We start from the raw sequence: 12,973 nt of genomic DNA on the forward strand, positions 1-12,973 counted from the left end.
GAAGCTCAACACTTGCTCCCACTAGAGAAGGTGTTGGAGGGGCCTGGGGGTTTGTTTGAATGCTCTTTGTCTTGCCCACAGCAGAGATTTTCCCTCATACCCTCATGCCCAAAATGCTGGCTTTGCAGAGCCATTAACAGTCAGAAAAAATCGAGTTTCTGCCCAAGCTGTTCAAGCCCTCACTGCTCGATCCTGCAGCCCCATTGCAGATCGAGCAGCCCCACCGTGCCCAAGGAGAAGCAGAGAAAGTGACAGATCTCGAGATTAAACGACTTTAATGAAATATCACTGGAATCCCAGCCCCAGCCCAGCCAGAGAGGCCTCAACACCTCCCCTGGGTGCCCCAGCCGTGCCCTTTCCAAAACCAGGGACATTTTCTTCTGCTCTGCCTGCACAGGGAGGCTGCCACGGTCACTGCCATGGATCCTGAGGGCAGGCATGGAAGTGGAAAACTCCTCCCAGCGCTTTTCAGCAGGACTTGCAGCTCAGCCAGCCCCGGGTGCTGCTGTGGGCCTTCCCCATCTCAGGCAGGTGTGAGCTCCCCCGTGCTTCCCAAGGCATCCTGTGCCCTCCAGGCACGAGGGCTGTGCGAGTCCTGGGAGCTGTTTTGGGTACTGCTACAAGACAAATTGCCTGTGCAGAAGTGTTTACAGGTATTCCCAAGCTCCCACCGCTCCGTGCTCAGGCAGTAATTGCCAGGCAGCTGACAGGGAGAATTTACTGCCTGTTGGTGTTCACAATGCAAACTCTCTCTGGGTTTGCTTCCCTTTGCTTTGCTTCCCTGTTTGTTTTCTAATACAGTGTTGTCTGGCCTGACCTTTTTTATTCTGGACATGTGCCTGGCAAGCTCAGGAGGAAATCCAGGTGAGGTGGGAATGTCCAGGTATCCCTGCCATTCCCACATCAGCCATTCCGACGCTCCAGGTGCTCCTTGTGCAGCCACAGGTGACCCATGATGTTCTCTTTGTCACATTTGGAGCTGTCACATTTTGGCCAGAGGCAGGAAGGAGTGGGGAGAGCTCTAATTCCCAGTTCTTCCAGTGCTCTACCTCCTCAAACGTTCCTCTGGCAGAAGAAAAGGAAACTTTCAATCCCTGTCCCTGTTGCCCTCCCAGTGCTGCTTTCAAATGCCAGTATCAGATTCCCAGCAGGATATAAATTTACAGTCTCTGTTCAGTCTCACTTCTGACTCCATTCCACATGGAATCTCCCTAAGCACACATCTACCTGTGGCCACCTCCCCCACCTCCCCTTTTTGGGAATCCCCCCAGCTGTATTTAAAGCTGTCCCAGGACTCCCCAGACATCAGCCCGAGCCTGAGTCCATTTTTGTCTGTGATGGCATTTGCTCCCAGCAGAAACATTTGATACTGAGGCCCATAAATCCATTCCCAGGTGGATGTTTGATATCCCTGGGATGAGATCTGGGTGCCTGAGGGTCTCTCATGCACATCAGCAACACAGGTAGTGACTACACCTGTCTGTCACACGTGTGTGGGCATCTCATGGGGCATCCCAGAAGCCCAGAGTCAGCAGGGATGAGCCCTTCAGGACCATCCAGCCCCACCAGCCCCACCCCAATCCCTGTCCCCAAGGCCACATCCAGACTGCTCTGGGACAATTCAGTGACTCCAAACCTCCCTGGGCAGCTCAGCCCAAGGCCTGACCACTCTGCCAGGGAAATTTTCTGTGCCAATCTCCAACCTGAGCCTGCCCTGGTGCCATCTGAGGCCATTTCCTCTCCTCCTTTCCCTGCCCCTCCTGGCAGGAGCTGTGCAGAGCACGAGGTCCCCCTGAGCCTCCTTTCTCGAGGCTGAGCCCCCCCAGCTCCCTCAGGAGTTTTCCAGCCCCTTCCCTGGACACGTTCCAGCTGTGCCAGCCCTGCCCTGTCCATCCCTTTATGGAAGCTCAGGATGATCCCCAGATCTTTCACCACCCATCTAAGGTGTGCAACATTTCCAAACTGCCTTGAATCTCACAAGTTTGGTTTTTCCTCCAAAAGCATCCAAAGACTGTAGGAAATGTAATGTTGAATATTTAAAAGCACAGGGTTAGAGAGGATGGTCTGAACAGCGAGTGGTGACCATGCCGTGAATAATCAGTAAGGAAATAAAAACTCCCCTAACAGAGATTTTATTTACTTTATTTAAGTAATAAGTGCCATGCAAAATGTCCTGACTTTTTCATGCTGCAATTTGGGCAAAGCACCCTCTCTGCATGCTGGTGTCCATCCCATCCATCCCTATCCCAAAGAGCAGCACACAGGGCATGGATGAATCATTCTACCCTCAAGACATCACCTTTTGGAATAAAGCACAGATAAAAATATATCCTCCTGCCTTCCATATACGTATGCCAAGGTTTTCTTTGGGAAAGATGTTGGGAATGTTTGAAGCTTGTAGCAAAGTGGGGCTCTGCTCCCAGGGAACAGGGACAGGACAAGGGGAGATGTCCTCAGGCTGTGCCAGGGGAGGCTCAGCTTGGACACCAGGAGCAATTTCCCCATGGAAAGGGTGCTCTGGCCTTGGAAAGCTTGGATTCCATCATCTGCGAGGGCTTTTCCAACCTCAGTAATTCTGGGATTCCATGAAAAAATGTCCTGCAATATCTCAGAGGCTCCTGACAAAGGAGCTGGCCCAGCATGGCAGCTAAGGGTGAAAATGAAAAACAAAAATTGGCACTTCTAGGAGCTCAAAATCACCATTCAGAACTTCTTCAACCACAGCTATTTTTGGTTTCAGCAGTCTCCTGACTAGGCTGCACTAAACCTTCCTTTGCACCACGTCCTCTGTGCACCACAGAAAGCCAATTCTCTGAATAAAAACTTAAATTTCCACCTGTGGCACGTCACTCAATATCACAATAAAATCAGAACTTATCACAGGTTTAGGACCGGGATGTTGGTTCAAAATAAAATCAGAATTTATCACGGGTTTAGGACCGGGATGTTGGTTCAAAATACAATCAGAATTTATCACGGGTTTAGGACCGGGATGTTGGTTCAAAATACAATCAGAATTTATCACGGGTTTAGGACCGGGATGTTGGTTCAAAATACAATCAGAATTTATCACAGGTTTAGGACCGGGATGTTGGTTCCCTCCAGCCCCAGGAGAGGTTTGGAGGTGCTGTAGGAACCAGGAATTGCCTGTGCAAAGAGGAATTGCCCTGCTGGGTGAGTTCTGTTTGCCTGGCTGTGGGCAGGGGTGTAGGGCAGGTGCAGGCCTGTTCTCCTGCTTTTTCCTCACTTCTCCAGGAGGTTTGTCCACAAACACCACACACTTCAGGGTTTGGGATTTAGGACTAGGGTCTGATGAGAGGATGTAAAAGAGAGGGGGAAAGGAAAGGGAGGAGAATAGATGGGGAAAGGCTGGGATGAAGAAGGGCTAGATTTGAGGAAGATGAGGACAGAGAAAGATGAGAAGATGAATGAGCTAAAGAAGAACAGAAGAATCATGGATTTGTGTGTCCAGAGGAGGCTCCAGGATGAGCAGAGGGATGGAGCAGCTCTGCTGGCAGGAAAGGCTGGCACAGCTGGCATTGCTCACCTGCACAGGAGAAGCTTTGGGCTGAGCTCAGGGTGGCCTTGCAGGGCCTGGAGGAGCCCCAGGAAAGCTGGAGAGAGACAATTGCCAGGGGATGCAGGGACAGCACCCAGGGAATGGCTGCCAGTGCCAGAGGGCAGGGCTGGGTGGGATCCTGGCAATGAGGAATTGTTCCCTGGCAGGGTGGGCAGGGCTGGCATGGAATTCCATCCCTGCATCCCTGGCAGTGCCCAAGGCCAGGCTGGACATTGGGGACGGTGGAGCAGCCTGGCACAGTGGGAGGTGTCCCTGCCATGGCAGGGGTGGCACTGGGTGGGCTCTGAGCTCCCTCCAACCCAGCCATTCCCTGGATCTGGGATCTCTCCTGTCACCTCCCTTTGGTCACCCCAAAGCTTCTCCTCTCCAGGTGAACAATCCCAGCTCTCCCAGCCTTCCCTCCACCCCTCTGCTTGTCCTGGTGCCTCCTCTGGAACTGCTCCAGCAGCTCTGTGTCCATCTGCCACAATGTGATGCTTGCACACCATGGAAGGAGTTCAGATTCTTTTTGCTGTTTACTTTTAAAAAGCTGCATAATTGCACACATCCAATCTGCTTTAAATGAGGACTAGGTTGCAAAATCAATACCACATAATGAGGAGCGTTATTTCTCCTTCCTCTCCTTTGCATCTGCATATGCAAAGTAGATAATTGCCCACTTTTCTTTTCCATGGGCTCTGTGCCACATTTATTTTTCAGGGTGGAGCCACTCTGGAGCTGTGTCAGGATGACATAGTGGAGGAGGCTGCTGTCTCCAGAAGTTTTTCCACATTTGTTTCAGCAAACAGAAGATGAGCAGGGAATTTTCGGGGGATTATGTGGAAAAGGATGAGCTCTTGGGTTTAAACCAGCTGGGATGTGCCTTAGGAGGGGATTGAATCCCTCCTTCCTTGCTTGGGTGGGGCTGCACGAGTCAGTTAAACCACATGTCTTGCAGGTGGCCATGAATTTCACCCTCCCAGTTTCTGAGTGTCTGAATTGACATTTTGTGGTCTCATTTTGCAGAAGTGCTGAATGATCCCAGATGGAATAAATTCAATTGGTGCTACACATGTGAAGTGCTCTGAATGAGGAACGCAGCTATTCTTGAAATATTCACTTGAACTCTTCACTGTCTCAAACTCAGGAACCAGAATCTAAAGAACCTTCAACTGCAGGTAATTCCAACCCATCCCAAACCCATCACACCCAGGAGGAATCAAAACCTCTTTACGGCTGATGGTTCTTTTCCCATGGAAAGGGGAGGAAGGGGCACCTTTGTGCTGTTTATCCTGATATCCCAGAAGTGTCCTGCCCAAAAAACCTAAACCAGGATGGCTGGGAAAGTTGTTGTGACTCCCCTGCCCCTCTCACCCTTCTCCTGAGTGTTAATGGCTCTGCCAGGTGGGACCAGGAGTCTCCAAAATTCCTGCCAGGAGGACACAGACAGTGGGGCTGGGCTCTGCTCCCAGGGAACAGGGACAGGAGCAGAGGGAGCGGCCTCACGCTGGGCCAGGGCAGGCTCAGCTGGGACAGCAGCAGCAATTTGCCCATGGAAAGGGAGCTCAGGCCCTGGCAGGGGCTGCCCAGGGAGCTCTGCAGTGCCCATCCCTGCAGGTGTGCCCTGGAGGTGGCACTGAGTGCTCTGGGCTGGGCACAGGGTGCTCACGGGGCACAGCTGGCACTGCATGGGCTTGGAAATCTTTTCCAACCCCAGGGATTTGGGGATTCTGAGAAACACAGCTGGGGGGTGCTGGCAATGACTGTGTAGGGATTTGGGGCTGCAATAGGGCTCAGTCCTTCCAGAGAATTCTGGCACCAGGGGATTTAGGGGTGGTTTGGGAGGTGCAGCCGCCAGCAGGGCTCAGCTGGGTTATCCCAAATGCTGAGTGCCAGGAGAGCCTGGGGAAAAATGGGGGAGAAATGGCTCAACTGAGAAAAGCTTTAAACTGGGAGAGGGGCAAGCCAGTGAGGGAGTGCAAAAGTAACTGTGGCAAAGTGTAGCTTGTGTGGAATACAATATAAGGTTAGAGAGATACAAAATGAGATTAGATGGGATTTGGGGCAGGAATTGTTCCCTGGCAGGGTGGGCAGGCCCTGGCACAGGGTGCCCAGAGCAGCTGGGGCTGCCCCTGCATCCCTGGCAGTGCCCAAGGCCAGGCTGGGTGTGGAAGGTTCCCTGTCCATAACCTGGATGAGCCTGGGGATCCCTCCAGCCCAAACCATTCCATTGTTCCCTGATGGGGGAACAGCTCTGGACGCACCAGCAGGCACAGGGAGAGTGGCAGGAGCTGCAGAGCCAGCACAGGCACACCTTTGGTTCCTGTGTCCCATCTTCAGGCCACAACTCAATTAAATCCCAATCAGTGGCTCATGAACCCTCCAGTGTGAGCAGGCACTCCGGCAAACTGGGGACAGCAATGAAAACAGAAGCCTGTAAGAGTGAAAATTAATCAAATCAATGTAATTAGCAAAGGGAAGAGAAAATTCCAGGTAGGTGTGGCTGTTCTTTAGGAGTTAGAGCAAGAAAACTGTGAAAAACAGATGTGCTCTTCCTCCAGGATGGCAGGGTGGGAAGAGGTGACACAGGCAATGCCAAAATGATTGATGGCTTTTTCTCCTCACTCCTCAGCAAGGAGAATGAACAATGGTCCATTGAGTAACCACGAAGAACAGAGAGAGCAGAGCAGAACATTTCAGCAAGTTGGGCTTTTTCCAGCCAGCCAGACCTGGCAGAATGCAGCTGAGGGGATGTGGAGGACTGGCTGAATCCTAGAGGAACCCACAAGGAATCCCTTCCCACACCTGCAAAAAGGAAGAGCAAGGACAGGTGCTGCAGTCACCTGGATAAATAACCCAGCTTGGGGAATGTCAGAGGAGAAAACAGCCCAGCTTGAATTCCTGGAAATTTCTGGAAACAAATAATGAAACAAAGTTTTCTTTTGTGCATGGGAAATAATGAAATGATAAGTGGAGGCCAAGAATGATTTGCCAGGAACAAATCCTGCCCAGCCAGGCTCATTTCCTCCCCTGACAAGTAGCAGCTCTTATGGACAATAGATATTGCATATCTTGACTGGAGCGAGGCTTTCAGCACTGCCTCCGCTCAGGGAACTAAAATGAAACCATTGTAAGGTGGACTGAGCTGTTTGAAACATCAAAAACCCTCCAAGAGGGATTGTTGGTGGTGTGGAAAAATTATGGAAAGTGTTTTTGCAGGTTCCCTGCCTGGGGTTTGTGCCATTCCCTGTTTTCCTTGTGTTTTGGAGGATGAAGGATTGAGTGGGAAAGTTCTTCTAGGATTAACATCCTGATCCTTGAAGAAATGGTGTAAAAACAGCAGGATTCAGTGCAAGTGTAAACTCAGTTTTACATAAGAATAAACCCCCCCCCAGTGGAAGGAGCCAACAAGGCAAAAAACCTGGACAAAAACCTGTGGGGATTTTGGAAGAGCTTGAACTCCCTTGAGAATTAACAAATGTGTGGGAAAGCAAGGACTGGCCTGAAATGTCTAAGCAGGCTGGTTGGGATGTGTGGAATAATTCCTGCACTCCCACTCAGCCCTGGGGAGGCCTGAAAGTGAAAAATGAATGATTCCCTTTGGTCACTGAACTGGAGAAACCCCAGCCTGGTCTCCAACTTCCTCACGAGGCCAATTAGGGAAAGTCCTCAGAGCACAAAAAGGTGCTGAAGGTCTGTAAAAAAAGCTGACCCTGAAGGGAAACCTCAGAGATCTGGGTTTGTTGGTTTTAATCTAGAGAAAATAGGACAGAGAAGAAACATGATAAGAGTCTTCAAATATGTAACAGGTAGAAGGCAGCAGGAAACTCTCAATGCTTGGAGGGGAGCAGGGAGCTTAAACAATATCCAGAATTACAGTTTTTACTGGATTTAAGGGGAAACTTCCCAGTTAGGGAGTTAAGGGAGCCGTGGAGAGCATTGAGGGCATTAAATGCAGCTGGAAAAAGCAACACAGATTATTGGGGTGTTGGGGAAGCCCCAGGGGAAGAAGCTTTGAGGTAAATGTACCTAAAAAGCTGCAGAAATGGATTTGAAGGGCTCAGGTGACATCTGGAGCTGGAGACATCCTGAGGGTGCTGTCCATGGGTGAAGCATCTCTCAGCTCCCAGGAAGTCCTTTCCAGCAACTTCAAAGCAGGAAAAAAAAAGAGAAAAATCAGCTCTAAGATGTAAACATTGAAAGGTTTTTGACTCCCAGATAATTTCTTGAGGTGTCTTTGTGCCTCCAATCACTGCACACAGACACAGACGGTGCCAGAATGGCTGCATTTCTGCTTCAGTGGTTTCCTGCTGCAGGTGAGAAAAGGGATGTTAGGCTGTGCTGGTGTCTTGTGCAAAAATAAATAAATAAAGATAGAGAAAGAAAGGAATAAATCAAGGCAGGCTGCATCCCGTGCATTTCTGGCAAGAGCAGCCTGCAATCCCATCACCTGGGAGACAACCAGGGACTGGCACTGCTGCTGTGCCAGGGAACGAGAGGCTTTGTCAGGAACCTGAGGGGTGGCTGTGCTTGGATCCCTCTGCATTGAGGAGCAAACAGAGCACAGGCAAGGAAATGAGGAGCAGCAGAGCTACAGAGAGCTGGGAAGGGGCTGAGGGAGCTGGAAAGGGGCTGCAGAATCCCTGAGGAGCTGGAAGGGGCTGCAGAATCCCTGAGGAGCTGGAAGGGGCTGCAGAATCCCTGAGGAGCTGGAAGGGGCTGCAGAATCCCTGAGGAGCTGGAAGGGGCTGCAGAATCCCTGAGGAGCTGGGAAGGGGCTGCAGAATCCCTGAGGAGCTGGAAGGGGCTGGGGCTGGAGCAAAGGAGGCTCAGGGGCCCTTGTGGCTCTGCACAAGTCCCTGTGGAAAGTGATAATTGAGACTTAAGGAACGGAAAAAGAGAGGCAAAAATTCATGGGGACGGGGATGAGGGAACAGGAGTTGTGAGGAGGATGGGAAGAATCCAGGTTCAGTGGAAGAACCATGGGCAGGGAATTGGTTTGGGTGGAAGGATTTGGGCTCCTCTGGGATCTCAGCCCATGGAAAGGGAGCTCAGGCCTTGGCAGGGGCTGCCCAGGGAGCTCTGCAGTGCCCATCCCTGCAGGTGTGCCCTGGAGGTGGCACTGAGTGCTCTGCGCTGGGCACAAGGTGGGCACAGCTGGCACTGCATGGGCTGGCAGGGCTGTGCCAGCCCCAGGGATTCTCTAATTCTCTCTTCCAGAAGGGTCCGAGGTCATGCTGAGCGATCCTCCCCGTGCTGGGGATGTGATCATGGAATTCTGTGCAATTAAAATGATGCCTCCCCCAGAAGCCTCTCTCTGCTTTTCCAGCTGTTTGTCCTCTTCTCTGGGCAGCAATTTGCTGCTAATAAATTGTGCTGTGCAAATAGAATATCATGAATCAACTGATCCAATTTAATCAAGTTTAAACCCACATTTTCACTGAGGAATCCCTAACCCTGATTAATTGAGAGAAGTGAGGAGGTTTGACCCCTTCACCCTTAGAAATCACAAATGCAAAATGTTGCTGTTCATAGTGCTGATATCCAGCAGAAATGCTCAGAATCTGGGAAATACATGAGAAAAGCAAAAAAAAAAAAAAAAAATCAAGAAAAATTATTTCTCCCTCTTTCCAGTGGAGGCCACCTGTCTTCTGCTTCCCTGATCATGGTGGCTCTTCCCAAATTCCAGTTTATTGAAGTGGTGAATGTTCAGCCAGGCTCTGTCTATCCTAATTTGTGCACCAGGTTTTCCTGGAAATTCTTTTTTTTTTTCCATTAAAAAATTCTTTTCACATTCAAAAAGTGTGTGAGGGCAGAAAATGCAGATTTCAGTCATTTCTTCAGCATTTCCAGATGTCAGAAAATCCATCTGGAGTTGTGACTTTGCTCCAGCTCTCCTGGAGCTGCTGCCCACCTGCAGGTCCCTCTGTGCTCCAGGCAGAGTGAGCCTGGAGCTTCCAGGAGTTCTCTCCCTGTGCAGGACTTGGGATGGAACAGGAAATGTTTGGATTTCCATTTGAAGAACAATTCCATTTAAAGATTCCATGATCCAGAACACGTTCAAGGGCTTTTGTCCAAGAAATCTCCAGGAGAAAAAAAAAAAAAAAAAAAAAAAAAAAAAAAAAAAAAAAAAAAAAAAAAAAAAAAAACCAAAAAAACAAAAACCTCCGTAGGTCAGTGTAGGGATGTTGGAAATAATAAATGAGAAACACAAAGTTGGAAGGGACTTTCAGGATCATCCAGTCCACCCAGCACCACCCACCTGGAGGAGAGCTGCAGATCCCACATCACTGATTCCAGAAGATTCAGGAATTCTCTCTTGGGATGACACAAAGTGGATTCATCAAGCACCTCCTTTGTTGCTGCCAGGCAGAGAAAAATCATCCTGGGGGCAACAAAAGGCCTTGCTGTTACTCTTGGTTTCTTTATTGCATGGTGACAATTCAAAATTTAAAATTTCCAGTGGCAAACATGGTCCCATGGTTTTCCCCAAGGCAGTGGACAGAGCTCACTGGAGTCACACTCCAAAAGAATTTAATCCTTCCAATAAAGTGTTAAGGAGACTGTTTGGTGCAACGCGAATAATTTCAAATCTTATGGATAATCCCCTTATTCCTGCATGTTCAGCCTGCAGCAGACACCACAGAAATCAGCAGAAGCCTCAAATTTGGTTTGTGCTGGTGATTAATGCAGGTGTTAATTCCTCCAATTAGCATTTGTGCGAAGTTACTCTGCTTTACAAAGATCAGGAGCTCACAGGTGTTGGATGTCACTGATATAATCGACCTGGGCATTAAATCACCTGGGAATTCGGGAGGCTTGAAGAATTTAATCACAGTTTTTCTCAAACCACTCCAAAATTCCTGGTGATTTGTGTTCCTGCCTGGATGGGAATTCAGTAGTAAAATATCTTTTTGGGAGTGCTTTAACCCCCTCACCCAGCCAGGCTTCCAAACTGAAAGTAAAAGCCAGGAGATTTTGTTGAACCCCCCCCAGATGTGAAAGATTTGGGGGTTTTGGGGTTCAGGACTGAGGTCAGAGCTCACCGGGGGCTGCAGCTCCTCCAGAGGGCCCTTACCAGCCTCAGTGCCCTGATGGCACCTGAGCTTTTCCAGGGATGTGCAGGAATTTTCCTCAGGGCACTGCAGGAAACAGCTCTGGCTCGTGGAGCACGGAGAAAGCTCCAGCCCAGTGTGGAGATTTTATTCACTGGGAAGCAACAAAGGAAAGGCCTTGGAGGAAAACTGCAGGCAGGAAAATCTGAGTGGATAAAAATCAGCATCAGGGAATCACAGAACAGTTTGGGTTGGGAGGATCTTAAATCCCACCCAGTGCCACCCCTGCCATGGCAGGGACACCTCCCACTGTCCCCAGTGTCCAGCCTGGCCTTGGGCACTGCCAGGGCTCCAGGGGCAGCCCCAGCTGCTCTGGGCACCCTGTGCCAGGGTAGAGGCTCAGCTCTTCCTGCCACACTTCAAATAAAAACTCAGAAACTTCTCTCAGGATCTCAATCTCAAAAAAACCAACCCCAAAATTATACAGCAAACATGGGAGAGCTCAGAGCCCCTGGCAGGGCCTGAAGGGCTCCAGCAGAGCTGCAGAGGGACTGGGGACAAGGCCTGCAGGGACAGCACCCAGGGAATGGCTTCAAAGTAGGATTTAATGGGATCTTGGGAATTAGGAATTGTTCCTTGGCAGGGTGGGCAGGGGCCGGGATGGAATTCCCAGAGCAGCTGGGGCTGCCCCTGCATCCCTGGCAGTGCCCAAGGCCAGGCTGGGCACTGGGGACAGTGGGAGGTGTCCCTGCCATGGCAGGGGTGGCACTGGGTGGGATTTAAGGTCCTTCCAACCCAACCCATTCCATGACAGTAAAATTCCCACAGACAAAATCAATTGCCAACACCATTTTTTGTTGACACCAACCCATGTCCAGAACCTCTCACTTCTTAACTTCCAGGAAAATCAGGATTCCCTTTCCATTTGCAGCCCTGCTGGCCCTGCTGTGCCGTTTCACACCCAATTTCCCAGCCCAGCAGGAGCAGGGGGTGCTGAGCCTGCCTTAGCAAGGGAAGCGAGGCAGGGCAGGCCCAGCTCTGCCAGGCGTGTCCTTGTGCGTCCCTGTGTCCCACAGGGGACAATGGCAGGGCTGTCCCTCAGCAGGCACAGCCTGGGAGCTTTGGGGTGTCTGTGCAGGGCAGGATGATCCTGAGGGTCCCTTGCAGGATATTCTTGCTGCTATAATTCCCTTTATGAGGTGCCACAATGATCCTGTTAAAATAGAGATCATCCTGTTAAAATACAGATTTTCAGTAGTGCGATGCATCCTGTTAAAATGCAGATTTTTTTTTTTTCCTGACTTGTTCCAGTGGCTACAATGTCTGGAAAACATCCAATCAATTTTTTTTAGTGGAAGCTGATCCACCTGGATCACTGGCTGATCCACCTGGATCACTGGCACTTGCAATGAGTGCAGGGCAGTTCTGGTCTCCATGCTACCAGAAGTGAGGTGAAGCAGAACAGAACTCTGTGTGTTCCAAATGTGGGGATTTATCTCCCAAAGTTTACATTAGGTAAAGCACAGAACCATTCCTGCAGCAAATACATCTGGAAAACAACCTGTGGAAAATACAACACAGTTGCATTTTCAGCAATAGTTACAGGGAAGCAGGAAGTCAGAGATCCCCTTGCAGAGATGGTGTGAGCGCTGACACACCAAAAAAAAAGAATATTTTAGTAAGTCCCACGTCAGAATGAGATACAAAAAGTGAAACAATGACCTGTGCTGATGCTTTATGGGATGTGGAGCCCTCTGTGTTGTGTAATGAGAGGTTCCAAGGCTGCCAGGCAGAACAACTCGTGCTTTTCTCAGCAGAGCAACTCAGGGAGTAGCAGCAACTCCTTCTCTGCATTTGGGGAGTGGAATCTGCCCAGTTCCCTCCCTGTCCCCGAATGGAGGATCCCACACAATCAGCAATTCCCAGCACCACCTCTTAGGCTGGTGCCTCCCTAATGTGCCCCGTTCCCAAGCTCTCATGGCAATCCCAGAGAAAACACAAGGTCCCCAAGGCCTCCCTCCCCCTCCTGGGTGTGAAAAATGCATATTTTATTATTGGCTTTTGGCAAATACAAAAATGAATGTTATTTGTGTTATGTTAGAAAGTTATGCTGTAATAATTTTTTTGGTAGTGTGTTAAATATAGTTTTAGGTTATAACATAAGGTTAAAATAGAAACTATGCTAAAGAAAAGGACTCACACCAGACAGCAGCGACAGGACACCTGAATCTTTCAGAGAAAGAGAATTTATTGCTCCATTATCAGAAGAAATGAACTCCTTCCTTCCTGAAAACGCCGTCAGGATCCAGAGGAAGGAGCTGACACTGCCCAGGCAGAATCCTGTGTTTGAATGGAATTT

Source organism: Ammospiza caudacuta, chromosome 2, assembly GCF_027887145.1.
Source record: "Ammospiza caudacuta isolate bAmmCau1 chromosome 2, bAmmCau1.pri, whole genome shotgun sequence".
In the NCBI taxonomy this organism is placed as follows: domain Eukaryota; kingdom Metazoa; phylum Chordata; class Aves; order Passeriformes; family Passerellidae; genus Ammospiza; species Ammospiza caudacuta.